Here is a 14788-nt window from a genome sequence, read left to right on the forward strand (position 1 = left end):
GGAGTTCTCTTTAGATATCATATAACCCCTGTTTAAAAAAACAGCTGTATTGGTTGCCAATTTTTCCAGACCCAATTCAAGATGCTCAAATTAGTGTTTAAAGTCCAAAATGTCTTAAAAAAGGTAAAGGACCCCTGACAGTTAAGTCCAGTCGTGAACGACTCTGGGGTTGTGGTGCTCATCTCGCTTTACAGGCCGAGGGAGCCGGTGTTTGTCTGCAGACAGTTTTTCCGGGTCATGTGGCCAGCATGACTAAGCCGCTTCTGGCGAAACCAGAGCAGCACACGGAAATGCTGTTTACCTTCCCGCCGGAGCGGTACCTATTTATCTGCTTGCATTTTGACATGCTTTCAAACTGCTGGGTTGGCAGGAGCTGGGACCAAACAACAGGAGCCCACCCCGTCGCGGGGATTCGAACTGCCAACCTTCTGATTAGCAAGCCCTAGGCTCTGTGGTTTAACCCACAGCGCCACCTGCGTCCCTCCAAAATGACTTAGGCACCAAATATTTGAAAGACAGACCCTCTTGGGTGCTGAGGTAAGCAGAGAGAGCCCTCCTGGTAGTTCCACCGCCCTCAGAGGTTTGGAGGTTATGATCCAGGAGAGAGAATTTTCTGAGGCAGCCGCTGTGTTGTGAAATTCCCTCCCCACAGAGGTGTGTCAGGTACCTCCATTATGCAGTTTTGGGTGAATGCTGAAGAGGCTCCTCTTTACCCTAACGGACACCTGAGATGTATATTTTCAGAACCCCAGGGGCAAAACTAGGCTTTCTTTCACCTGGGTCAAAGACTCAGTTCGGCACCCCCCCCCATGCGCAATTGCATACACATGCACACATGTGCATACATGCCTCAACACATTTGTTTTTAAAGGGCATAAAAAGTAGGCCATATTAAAAAGGTAAAGGTAAAGGTACCCCTGCCCATACGGGCCAGTCTTCACAGACTCTAGGGTTGTGCGCTCATCTCACTCTAGAGGCCGGGGGCCAGCGCTGTCCGCAGACACTTCCGGGTCACGTGGCCAGCGTGATGAAGCTGCTCTGGCGAGCCAGCACCAGTGCAGCACACAGAAACGCCGTTTACCTTCCCGCTGGTAAGCGGTCCCTATTTATCTACTTGCACCCGGGGGTGCTTTCGAACTGCTAGGTTGGCAGCTGCTGGGACCGAGCAACGGGAGCGCACCCCGCCGCGGGGATTCGAACTGCCGACCATGCGATCGGCAAGTCCTAGGCGCTGAGGTTTTACCCACAGCGCCACCCGCATCCCTTGCATATTATCTGAATACAAAGTTTCATTTTTTATGAACTATTTTTATCAATCACTTGCGTTTTTTCCACCCCCTCCCTCTTATGTTAGGAAGGCAGTCACGGTAATATGCACTGAACAAATTGCCCCCCCTCCCCAGAAAAGCAGTAAAGAGCACACCAATTTGTCAAATTCCTTTGAGCCTCTGAAGTGGCTTTTATTTCAGAGCACGTTTTGGGTAGTGCTATTGAGCTAGAGAGACCAAGTTGCCTGACACCGTATAGCGTGTTCTCCTTCATGGAGAGCACGTGTTGCGGTGGGGTCTGCTGAGCCACCCCTCTGTTACCAGGCAGGGTCTCTAAAGATGGCCTGGGGCAGTGATTGGTTCACTGGATTGCTGGGGTAAAAGTTATGTTGCAATTTTGGTGGGAGGGGTAAAATGTTTAAATACTCTGCACGCAGCCTGGAGCTTTCTCTTTGCTGCGTGCAACGGATCACCCGCCCACCCGCCCTTGAGTAAGGGGTTGTTGCATTGACCTTGCTATGCCTGTCATGGGGTCGTCCGCCTTTGAGCGGGGGCCTGGTAGGAATTTTGTCCATCTGGCTGATTGGCTGGGCCATTTGGTTTTTGCCTACTGCGTAGCAAATCGTCACAACTTGTAAGGTTGCGGTTAGGCATTGGTTATAAATTGGTGGAGGAGGGGTTAGGATAGGCTGGGCCTGCCCCTCCATGGTTGCTGCGGAAAGGGAATTCCATTAAAGGAATCCTGGGGCTTGCCATCTTTTCGTCCAATCCCTGGAATGGGACTAGGGCCGGCAAGCCTTCGGGGAGCATGCGGGTGAGAATTGAGGGTCTGTGACTCAGCTCCATTTCTCCCCGACTTGCTTTCCCCCGCACTGTCTTTCGGTGGTGCCCGGAAGTCAGTTCTGTCCCCAGGCGGGGGGACAGATAGACTTAACCAATGCCTAAACAACCACTCACGGTTTTGTATTTAAATAAAGTTGTGGCCAAAATTATGCCAAAAACCTTAAACAAAAATTAAGTGTGCGTTGTGAGTTATTTGGGGGGTGGCTTGGGGACCTCGACACGCAACAGGCAGTTTCCTCCGCAGGTGCGTATTTCCCCCCTTCTCATATTTCTGAGGAAAGGCAGCCCCCACTTTGCCCCACAGCTACGAGCTCTGCATGTCAAGCACTTCCCGCAGGAAAGGCTCTCCTCACTGCCGAGGTATAAATATAATAATAATAATGGAAACTGTGAGAATGATCAGGCACACACCAGAGAGTAATGCCTATTGAACTCAGTGGGACTTACTTCTGAGTAAAAATGCTTACGATTGCAATATAAGACTGCACAGTGTTTACGCAGTTACTGGGAGGAAGCTCCACTGACTTCAGTGGGACTTACTTCTGAGTAGATCTGTTGCAGTGTACGGCTCAATTTACAAGAAAGAAATAAGCATGCCACATGCTTCCTAAAAAATTGCTGACTGTGGAACCATTGCAATTAAATAATTTAAAGTGGATTGGCTACATTTTCCTTCAAAATTACAGGAAGGGATAGATGCAAAGTGCTTTAGCATTTCTTTTACTGCAGGTATTTTATTTTCAGTATAAACAGGACTCAGTTTTCGTAGCTGATTGTATGCAGCAGTGCCCTCTTTAGCACGTGGTGTAAACATGTATGTTGTCCTCTAGATCGAAACAGAGAGAGAGAGAGAGAGAGAGAGAGAGAGAGAGAGAGAGAGAGAGAGAACACATATTATAAGCAAGCGATACTCCAAAGTGCTTATCTTGTGAACTTGCCATTTAAATTGTTTCACCATGACCATGGTTTAATCTTTTGCCCTGAAGCTTTCTCTGCAAAATCCTGCTCTTTGGCGCTCAATCGGAGCAAATGACAATTCGGGTTTTCCAGATTGCTGTTTGCTTCAACTGAGCTTTACAGAGCAGTTTCGGGGGGGGGGGTGTTGCAGGGAAAGCATGAGGAGGGGGAGGTGCCCAGACACAGAGCTTTAAAGTGCAGACCATGCCTGGGAAACTCAGAGGAATTGTAAGCGTGGATCAGCCCTTAGTTACTCATATTTATTTATTTATTTTTAAGAGATTTTTATTAAAGTTTTCAAAGTATTACAAAAATAAAAAATAAAAAAAATAAAAACAGTTAAAAACAATTCAATCTTTTCATGACTTATCTTTCATTCGCTTGTTCCCCAGACCTCCTCACACCTCCCTTTTTTGTATCCAGTTCAATTGGTTGGTCCAGCAAATCCTTTCCCTCTTTGTTTTTATCCTAATCTTTAATCTTAATATGTTATAACTTTAAATTATCCCCTATTAACAGTCCATTTTTACACATCTTTATAACATTACTGCTGAAAACCACTTAGCTTCAATCCAACATCGTTCTAACATTCATTAATTTTACAATATTTCTGTAGATAGTCTTTAAATTTCTTCCAATCTTCTTCCACTGACTCTTCTCCCTGGTCTCAGATTCTGCCGGTCATTTCTGCCAATTCCATATAGTCCATCACCTTCATCTGCCATTCTTCCAGGGTGGGTAGATCTTGTGTCTTCCAATACTTTGTGATAAGTATTCTTGCTGCTGTTGTAGCATACATAAAGAAATTTCTATCCTTCTTTGGCACCAATTGGCCAACCATACCCAGGAGAAAGGCCTCTGGTTTCTTCAGGAAGGTATACTTAAATACCTTTCTCATTTCATTATATATCATCTCCCAGAAAGCCTTAATCCTTGGGCACGTCCACCAAAGGTGAAAGAATGTACCTTCAGTTTCTTTACATTTCCAACATTTATTATCGGGCAAAGCCTTAGTTACTCATATTTAGACTGTAAGCTCCTCGACACAAGGTAAAGTAAGGAACTGTGTGTATTGGGTTTGGAAGCTGCAACTCTCCAGAAGCTGTTGACTCCAAGCAGCCATAGCCAGCATGGCCAATGGTCAGGGATGATGGGTGTCATAGTCTAACAACATCTGTGGGAGAATTATGGGAGTTCTAGTCTACAGCACCTGCAGGGCACCATGTTGATTACTCCCAAAAGTGATCACAAAGCCTGTGCAGGGGAGAGAGGGAGCATAAGGGGGGGGGGAGTACTGATTTTGAAGAGGAAACAGTTTGCCTCTCAAAAGCCTCCATTCCCAGAGTTTAATTGACCCAAGAAAGAGAGAGGTGAGAAAGAGAGGGGAGGTTGTTCAGGAATCATCCTTTCCTGCACCCAATTGTGTCCACGGATTAGAAACCGTCCCAAGCCTTAAGGTAAAGGTAAAGGTACCCCTGCCCATACGGGCCAGTCTTGACAGACTCTAGGGTTGTGCGCTCATCTCACTCTATAGGCCGGGAGCCAGCGCTGTCCGCAGACACTTCCGGGTCACATGGCCAGCGTGACAAGCTGCATCTGGTGAGCCAGCGAAGCACATGGAACGCTGTTTACCTTCCCGCTGGTAAGCAGTCCTTATTTATCTACCTGCACCCGAAGGTGCTTTCGAACTGCTAGGTTGGCAGGCGCTGGGACCGAACGACGGGAGCGCACCCCGCCGCGGGGATTCGAACCGCCGACCTTTTGATCGGCAAGTCCTAGGCGCTGAGGCTTTAACCCACAGTCCCAAGCCTTATTGATCCACAATTAACATTGAAAAATATCTAACTATATCATGTCTACATAAATGGAACACAGCGGGCAAATGCTTGGTTAGTGAGGAAAGGTTTTCCTTTGAATTTGCGTCATGTAAGGGCAAAAGCAAGGACATCGGTTTCTGGGAGGGGTAGGGAGAAGAAAAACTGATTGGCTGGGAGCTGCATACACCACCTCCTTATTCTAGACAGTTCTGTAGATATGAGAGCAAACTGTGACTATAATATAGAGGATTGGGCACTAAATTTCTATTAATTCATAAAAACTAAAATAGAATCCATTAAGAGTAGTTTGGAATTGGTTGAAAGGAGATGTAAATTATCTACTATCATGCTTGAAACGCAGCCCCTAATCATGTTTGGCACCAGGCCAGCTACCATTAAAGTAATTATTTTTAATCATCAGCACTTGGTGACATGAATACTCATATTTGTTGATTTACTGGGGAAAGCACTTTATGTTGTAAATAAAAAAGCAGAGAAAATATACATTTGGGTTTTAGTGTGAATAATAATTATTATGCCTCTGAAAGGCATTTGCTTTTCTGAAGCCAGACTTTTTTTTAAAAAAAAGGGGGGTGAATGAATGTTGAGTCCCTCCTATTATAACTGACAGTGGTTGAGTGGTTCACAATCCTAAACATAATCTCAAATCACATTTGAGGGGCATAGCATGGGGTATGCCAGGGGTGCCATGGCCCCAGGTGCACAATTTTTGATGCGACGGTCATCTCTAGGCTTGACTACTGTAATTCACTCTACGCAGGGCTGCCCTTGAAGCTGTCCCAGAAACTCCAGAGGGTGCAGAATGCTGCAGTGAGGCTCCTCACGGGGTCTCTGCCATGGGAGCATATTCACCCAGTGCTTTTCAAGCTGCACTGGCTCCCGGGGGAGTACAGGGTCAGATTTAAGGTACTGCTTTTGACCTTTAAAGCCCTTCACGGCCCAGGACCCTCGTACCTACGGGACCGCCTCTCCTGGTATGCCCCACGGAGAGCCTCAAGGTCCATAAATAGCAACACCCTAGTGGTCCCGGGCCCTAAAGAAGTTTAGCTTCAACCAGAGCCAGGGCCTTTTCAACACTGGCTCCGGCCTGGTGGAACGCTCTGCCTCATGAGACCAGGGCCCTGTAGGATCTGATTTCTTTCTGCAGGGCCTGTAAGACAGAGTTGTTCCGCCTGGCCTTTGGCTTGGAGCCAATTTGATTCCCTCCCTCCCTCCCTCTCTTTCTTTTTTCTTTCCCTTCTCCTCCTGCGATGAGGCTACATTTTAATATTTTAATGTTCCATTATTTTAATGTTGTATTTTATTTTTGTTTTTAAGTTGTAATCATTCATCTTGTTTTTATTATTGCTTGTAAGCCGCTCTGAGCCCGGCCTTGGCTGGGGAGGGCGGGGTATAAATAAAAAATTATTATTATTATTATTATTATTAATTTTTGAGGGTGCGTGAAACTGGTGCCCTCATGCAGGCACCCCCTGGCACAGCCCAGCTCAGTGGCTCAGCGTGGCCCCATTTTGCTCTGGTGGGGGTGGGGTTGCTCTGGTGGTGCTAGCCGCAAGGACTGGGCTGGTGCACCTGGTTCATGCACACCTGTCTGCCTGCCCTGGGCACTGGCAACCAACGCTACGTCACTGGCCACAAGAACTATATATGCAGCACAATGAGAGGACCAGGGCATTCCTCTCGGACTTGCTTGCATCGTGCTCCATCCTACATATGCCAAGAAGCCACCCTTGGCCTGTTCCAGAGGGTGGAGAGGGAAAGCAGGACTCTGAATCCAACAGGAGGGGCCCTGTGAAAATCTGAGGAAGCTAGACAAAGCCTGCAAGGAAAGAAAGCACCCAGCCGCACTCTATAATTTTCTCTTAGGGGCACCATTCATAGTTAGCAATTGTGTGAATGGCTCTTTATTATTTTTTTTAATAATATTTTTAATAATTTTCACCAAAAGAAAAATAGATAAACATTTCCGCTTTACAAATTTTCTCGTTTTTTGGACTTCCATCAGCCATTCTGACAATTAAACTTTTTAATTACACATTTTCTTCATTTCCTATAGCCTTTTAACAAACGCATCCGCACCTGTTTTTCTTTCTTACAATATTTCTTAAGTTTTTACAGAGCTTCTTTAAATGCCGCAAACGTTATTTCATTGTCACTTAAACCTCCCCAATACTCAACTAATTTCCCCCAGTCCTCGATAAACTTTTGATCTCGTAGATATCTGATCTTCCCTGTCATTTTATCAAGTTCTGCATAGTCCATCAGCTTCATTCTCCACTCCTCCAAAGTAGGTACTTGTTCTTGTTTCCATCTCTGGGCCAATAATATTCTTGCCGCTGTTACTGCATACTGGAAAAGTTTACAGTCCTTTCTATTTATTTCATTTCCTATGATTCCTAAAAGGAAAGCCTCTGGTTTCTTAGCAAATGTATATTTCAACATTTTTTTTTCAATTCTTTATATATCAGTGTGAATGGCTTTTTAAAGGTAAATAACAAGCCACTCCATATTGGGACAAGAGCTTGGAAGGGTTTGTGTGACTTTTACTCTTTGCCCCTAATAAAGATTGGAGCCTGTTTGCACCGAAAGCAGAGGCTAGAAAGCTCCCGCTAATACTAAAAAGGAAGAAGTGAGAAAAGGGATATACAGTGGTACCTCGGATTATGAACAGCAGCCTAGTTAACGAACTTTTTGGATTACGAATACTTCAAACCCAGAAATGAGTGTTCCAGGTTGCGTATTTTTGGGGGGTATACGAACGTGCTCCGTTCAGGGGTGCACTTCCGTTTTGAGTGCCACACTTCTGTTGTCCGGCAGTGGAGAAGGGAGGCGTCAAGGCGTTTCCTGCGCGCTCGCCAGCCATCTGGTTGGTGGGCACACAATTCTCCCCCATGCTTTAGGGAGCATTTCCCACAGCAGGGGGAGGGAGCGGCGGATCTGTGTGGATCCCAGTTCAGCTACTGATTGATTGATTGATTGATTGTGTGACTGCGGAAATAGATAAAAGCCCCCATCCAAACAATGACTATCATCAGTGCAGGTAAGAGGAAAAAATATATTTTTATCATCTACAATACTGTTTTATTTATTTATTTTATAGTACAGTACATTGATTATTGCTTTCATTTTATGGATCAATCGTCTTATTAGATATTAAAATTCATGTTAAATTGCTGGTTTAGGGGTTGATTTTAAAAGTCTGGAATGGATTAATCCATTCTGCATTACTTTCTATGGGAAAACGTGCCTTGGTTTAAGAACGCTTTGGTTTAAGAACTGACTTCCGGAACGGTTTAAGTTCGTAAACCAAGGTACCATTGTAGTTGCATTTGGCACAGAACTACCCCCTTACCTGCTCTATTCTGTCCCCAGCACACAGGACAGAATTTCACTAATATCAGTGGCAATGTGTCCTCTGGTTCTCCAAATCCTGCCCAACCCCACAGCCACAAGTATGTATAGCTCCACAGAGGCAGCAACACCCACCCACACTCACTCACCTCTGGAAACCACTGCTATTTGGAAACACTCTTACAGATTTAATTGTTGTTATTGTTGTTGTTGTTTAGTCATTTAGTCGTGTCCGACTCTTCGTGACCCCATGGACCAGAGCATGCCAGCCACTCCTGTCTTCCACTGCCTCCCGCAGTTTGGTCAAACTCATGCTGGTAGCTTCGAGAACACTATCCAACCATCTCATCCTCTGCCGTCCCCTTCTCCTTGTGCCCTCCATCTTTCCCAACATCAGGGTCTTTTCCAGGGAGTCTTCTCTTCTCATGAGGTAGCCAAAGTATTGGAGCCTCAGCTTCAGGATCTGTCCTTCCAGTGAGCACTCAGGGCTAATTTCCTTCAGAATGGATAGGTTTGATCTTCTTGCAGTCCATGGGACTCTCAAGAGTCTCCTCCAGCACCATAATTCAAAAGCATCAATTCTTCGGAGATCAGCCTTCTCTGTGGAATCACTTCATGGATCACTGCCTTGCCGTGGCGAAGGGGCTTGAATAACTCAGAGAAGCTATGAGCTATGTCGTGCAGGGCCACCCAAGATGGACAGGTCATAGTGGAGAGTTTTGACTAAACGTGATCCACCTGGAGCAGGAACCGGCCAGCCACTACAGTATACCTGCCAAGAAAACTCCATGGACAAAGACAGATTTAATTAGGGCCAAAATAATCCCTGCTGAAACTACATACCAAAGCCACTGGCATGCAGAAAACAAGCCATTCTGTTTGCTGCCACCAGCATTGCTGTCCCAATAATGGCCTGGTGTGGGAGAAATTCACTCTGACAACAAGACTATGATACCTTGCATGCATATGCCACCATTCCCCCTCTGATATTTAAGTGGGAAATCTGTAGATCAGACCAGAAGAATTTGTTAGATGCAGCGTGCATGGTTGTCCAAATTTCCTTGGTGTCAATTTGCAGCATGGATAATTCTGTCTGCATAGCCCATGGTGGTCTAGAGGGGATCAGGTGTGCATCTGTGTTTGCCCGCACACACCGGTGATTTCAGTTTACGAAACCCCTGCTTGTCTCCCAGCCATTCATTTACACACCACACACAGGAGGGCTTGTGGCTTTCACATATGTGGTGTGATCTGCACTGCAAGGTCTCTTGCAGGGACAAAAGTAACCATTTTCTTTTAGTAGCTGTTCATCAATTTTCCACACTTTTGGCTTTGTGCTAAAAATATGCTAGAATGCCTGACCCATGCAAAAGAGGCCATCAGCTGCACTGCATTTCAAGCCTGGACCCATGTGAATTCCAGTTTGTTTAAACTGCCATTATTTACCAGCTGCTTAGCATTCTTTCAAACAGCATTTGATTGCAGGGCAGAGGGACAAATCCTAATGACTTTAGCTCAAAATAAAGGAAAAGGACTTTTACTAAAATGTGAGGGATTGCAAAAATTCCCCAACAAGGCTCTGCACTGAGCATAACGCATTGTTGTGTGTTCTCTATGCACATTGCATCAAGGTATTCAAGCTGCTCAGTTATGGGTTTTGCACTTACATGGATCACAGCCTCTTAGTGTGCTAGTCCTAGAACAGAACACTTCATAAACTACAGTAGACCCCTGGCCACTTTGTGCTGGACTGTTTGCATAGTGCGTGCTAGTAGCTGGGATTCTTGCACGCTATGCCACATTAGGTGCTTTTTGTTCTTTTAGGTTCCTAAGGCCTTGAGAGAAAGTACATTCTTAGGATTAGCTTTCCTTTGTAAATTTAAAACACATTAGTAACTCCAAGACCATCAGTTGTATTTAAATTGCAATGCAAGTGTGAGTTAAAATAATTCATTATAGCCTCATAATAACTAGCAGTGTTATCAACACAGTTCAGTTTTGCATGTCTGTATATTTTGTATGCATAGTATTAAAAGCACAATAGTATGCCTGTCTACTAAGAAGTAAGCTCTACAGACTTTAAAGATAAAGGTAAAGGTACCCCCTGACCGTTAGGTCCAGTCGCGGACGACTCTGGGGTTGCGTGCTCATCTCGCTCTATAGGCTGAGGGAGCCGCCGTTTGTCCACAGACAGCTTCCAGATCATGTGGCCAGCATGACTAAGCCGCTTCTGGCGAACCAGAGCAGTGCATGGAAACACCGTTTACCTTCCCGCCAGAGCAGTACCTATTTATCTACTTGTACTTTTGACGTGCTTTCGAACTGCTAGGTTGGCAGGAGCAGGGAACCAGCAATGGGAGCTCACCCCGCCGCGGGGATTCGAACCACCAACATTCTGATTGGCAAGCCCTAGGCTCTGTGGTTTAGAACACAGCGCCACCCACGTCCCATTTTTTTTATTGGGCTCTTTAAATCAGCCTCCAGTCTCATATCCCTTGATTCTAGGGAATAAATCTCACTCTCCTACCCTATACATTTTAATTTTAATTATTTAAAGGGATGTTTACAAATTGCATATTGGCCCCCATCCAACCCACCAGTCTGATTTCAATAGGAAAAGTGTTCTAGATTATTAGTGCCTCTATGCCAAAAACCTTGCTTTGCTTTAGAAACTCAAGAGATATGAGATAACTGGGGGAGAGTCAGGAAGCCCTCTCAAAATGCTTGCAAGATGGTCCTTCAGGTGAACATCTTTTGTATTAAAAAATTACAGATATCCATAAGCAGGGGTGCCGACTTGGGCCCCACACTGTGGGTGCCCAGTGCCCCCCACCCTGCGCTGCAAGGTCATGATGGGGTGGGGCGCATGCTGCAGCACCGTGGTGGTGACTGGACTGGGGTCTGCACCTCTGCCATGAGGTGCAGGCTCTGATCCAGTCACTGATGCAGTGCCAGAGCACCAGAGGTAAGGCAGCAATCGGCCACAGCGCTGTGGCCTCCCGCCTCCTCTGCAGCCCAGCGCTGCAACCCACACGCCGCTGCCGCAGCCCTGGGTACCCTGGGAGGCCACAACACTGGGACACAAAGGGGGCAAGATGCAGGAGGCTGCAATGGGGGGGCGGGGCAGTGGCTGGGTACCCACAGGCACCCACAATGAAAACATTGTGGATGCTCAGGACCCTAGGGCCTCCTGGAGATGCTGCGCCTGTTCACAAGCACCTCTCAATATCTAGTGTTTAGTGTTTTTTCTTTCTTTCCTTGCAATCTTATTTTCTACAGTAGGAAACTTTTTGAATATACAGTGGTACCTCGGGTTACGTACTTAATTCGTTCCGGAGGTCCGTTCTTAAGCTGAAACTGTTCTTAACTTGAAGCACCAATTTAGCTAATGGGGCCTCCTGCTGCCACCGCACAATTTCTGTTCTCATCCTGAAGCAAAGTTCTTATTTCTGGGTTAGCGGAGTCTGTAACCTGAAGGGTCTGTAATCTGAAGCGTATGTAACCCGAGGTACCACTGTAAACCTCACCGTGCTGAACTTGTAACCTGTTTTGTTTCAACTGAATTCATTGCTACAATCTGTCACTCGTTGCAAAATGGCAGAATTTGAGTTTGTTTGGCAGAGAGTGCACTTCAAAAGAAGGAATCGTATATGCTGCTCTGTGCTGCTGAGACATCTCCCGGCTTCACTTTTTTTGTGAATGGGTTCAGATTTAAATACTATTTATCCAAGGACTGGGGAGGGGAGCAACTAAAACAATTTGGCCGGGATTCTAAGAGCTAAACAGGTCTGTGTCTGGACGGTTCCTGGATAGGACAACACAATGTGCACCACCTTGATGGCAAAAAAAGTTGGACGTAATACATTTGTTTAAAATATTGATATCTCATCTTTCCATGAATCATGCCTAATCAATTATCTGACAATAACCAGGGACATGTAGATGTCACTGTTGACTCATCAAGTCTCATCTGAAACATGGATATTTTCACATGGGGGCTCTGGGGTCCCGGGCACCCAAAATATTTTTGCTATAGGTGCCTGGCCTCCACCCCATGCCACCCTCTGAGGCTGCTGCCACGCAGCCACGCAGCCACCAATCATCAAGACAGCCCAATGCTGAAGCCATCGTGATCACCGAGCGCTGCAACCACCATAGCTGCCATGCTGGCTGAGGCTGCTGAGGCCATGGCTACTGAGGCCATGTGATGTCGTTGGCAGTGGCGTAGCGTGGGGGGTGCAGGGGGGGCCGGCCACACCGGGCGCAACATCTGGGGTTAGGGCAAATCCACAGGTTAGGGGGCGCAAATCCACGGGTTAGGGGGCGCAAATTACTTGCCTTGCCCCGGGTGCTGACAACCCACGCTACGCCACTGGTCGTTGGACACCCACAGTGTGGGATCCAAGTTGGAGCCCCTGGGTATGTTGGAATAGGAAAGGGAATTCCTCCTTCCTAGCTGATGCTTCTGGTGAAAGAAGAAGAAGAAGAAGAGTTTGGATTTGATATCCCGCCTTTCACTCCCTTTAAGGAGCCTCAAAGCGGCTCACAATCTCCTTTCCCCTCCTCCCCCACAACAAACACTCTGTGAGGTGAGTGGGGCTGAGAGACTTCAGAGAAGTGTGACTGGCCCAAGGTCACCCAGCAGCTGCATGTGGAGCAGCGGAGACACGAACCCGGTTCCCCAGATTACGAGTCTACCGCTCTTAACCACTACACCACACTGGCTCTTCAAAGTGTTTTTATTTGTCCTAGAATCAGCAAAGCCCAAAGCTATGCAAATCCAGGGAACCCTTTTGTTTGAAAGTGGTTCACACATTACATAGAGGTGTTAGTACAAGTTGCTTTCATTTCTGCTTTGATAGGAGGATGGGAAAACTCACTAGAAATGAGACCAAACTGGCCAGATCCATGAGTTCCACTTCAGACAACAGGGAAGGTGAAAAATTGTCACTCATCTTTGTGCTTTCCCATTTCTGCCAGTAGTGTGGTGCGTCACTCTGACGTCCGCAGAATGTAAAGACTTGTAGCAGCTTGCCTTGAGAAAAGCATTCTTCTGCAGGGAATAAGTTGGATTCGGTCAAGGTACTTAACATGGAAATAACCATTCTTGAGAGGAACCGCAGGCCAATATTTCAGTACCAGTTAGTTCCATTCTTCCTCATAAAAACTGGTAAAGTTCAGTATACAACCTGCATATTGTTCATATGTGTTGATGGTTCCCTTCTAAATAACATTTGTCATGTCTTAAATTTGGAAGTAAATTCTGTTGATTCAATAGATCTTTCAGTACAGTGGTACCCCGGGTTAAGTATTTAATTCGTTCCGGAGGTCCGTTCTTAACCTGAAACTGTTCTTAACCTGAAGCACCACTTTAGCTAATGGGGCCTCCTGCTACCGCTGCGCTGCTGCTGCGCAATTTCTGTTCTCATCCTGAAGCAAAGTTCTTAACCTGAGGTAATATTTCTGGGTTAGTGGAGTCTGTAACCTGAAGCGTATGTAACCTGAAGTGTATGTAACCCGAGATACCACTGTAATACATTTAAGAATACGAACATAACAGCAAAGTTGAACTACACATTTTCTGTAGATCCTTCAAGAATTTGTTGGCAGACTCTGGAGGCTGTCCAAGATGGCGACGGCTTAGCAAGCAGGCTTCGGAGCTCCGCAGATAACAGGAATTTGTTTAGGAATAGGCAGAGTCTAACTACATACTAGACACAAATGTATGTCATCAAATGCCAAGGAACTATTTTTTTCAGAAAAGTTACCTTTGAAAGTTAAAGCTATGGTTTTCCCAGTAGTGATGTATGGAAGTGAGAGCTGGACCATAAAGAAAGCTGATGGCCGAAGAATTGATGCTTTTGAATTATGGTGCTGGAGAAGACTCTTGAGAGTCCCATGGACTGCAAGAAGATCAAACGCATCCATTCTTAAGGAAATCAGCCCTGAATGCTCAGTGGAAGGACAGATTGTGAAGCTGAGGCTCCAATACTTTGGCCACCTCATGAGAAGAGAAGACTCCCTGGAGAAGACACTGATGCTGCGAAAGATGGAGGGCACAAGGAGAAGGGGGCGACAGAGGACAAGATGGTTGGATAGTGTTTTCGAGGTTACCAGCATGAGTTTGACCAAACTGCGGGAGGTAGTGGAGGACAGAGGTGCCTGGCGTGCTCTGGTCCAGGGGGTCACGAAGAGTCGGACACGACTAAACGACTAAACAACAACAACAACAACCTTTGAAGAGGAAATTCAGAAGTGCCAGAACAACCTTTTCCCTGCTTAATTACCACTTCTCCATATCACCCACCAAAGCTCCTTTCCCCTAAGCGTTATAGATGTAAGCTTTCACAAAGGGAAAAGCAACCAAGGAGCAATTTGGAGTGGGAGCAGAGGCCGAGGTAGAAAAGGATAAGCACTCTCTGCTGCGATTCAAGCATAAAACACTCATCAGGAGCAGAAGGGTGGTTCTGTTTGCCAGCACACACCTTCCAAATACGAGCTGGGCATAATGAAGCTTCTTTGTTCTGACCC

Source organism: Podarcis muralis, chromosome 3 (assembly GCF_964188315.1).
Source record: "Podarcis muralis chromosome 3, rPodMur119.hap1.1, whole genome shotgun sequence".
Classification (NCBI taxonomy): Eukaryota; Metazoa; Chordata; class Lepidosauria; order Squamata; family Lacertidae; genus Podarcis; species Podarcis muralis.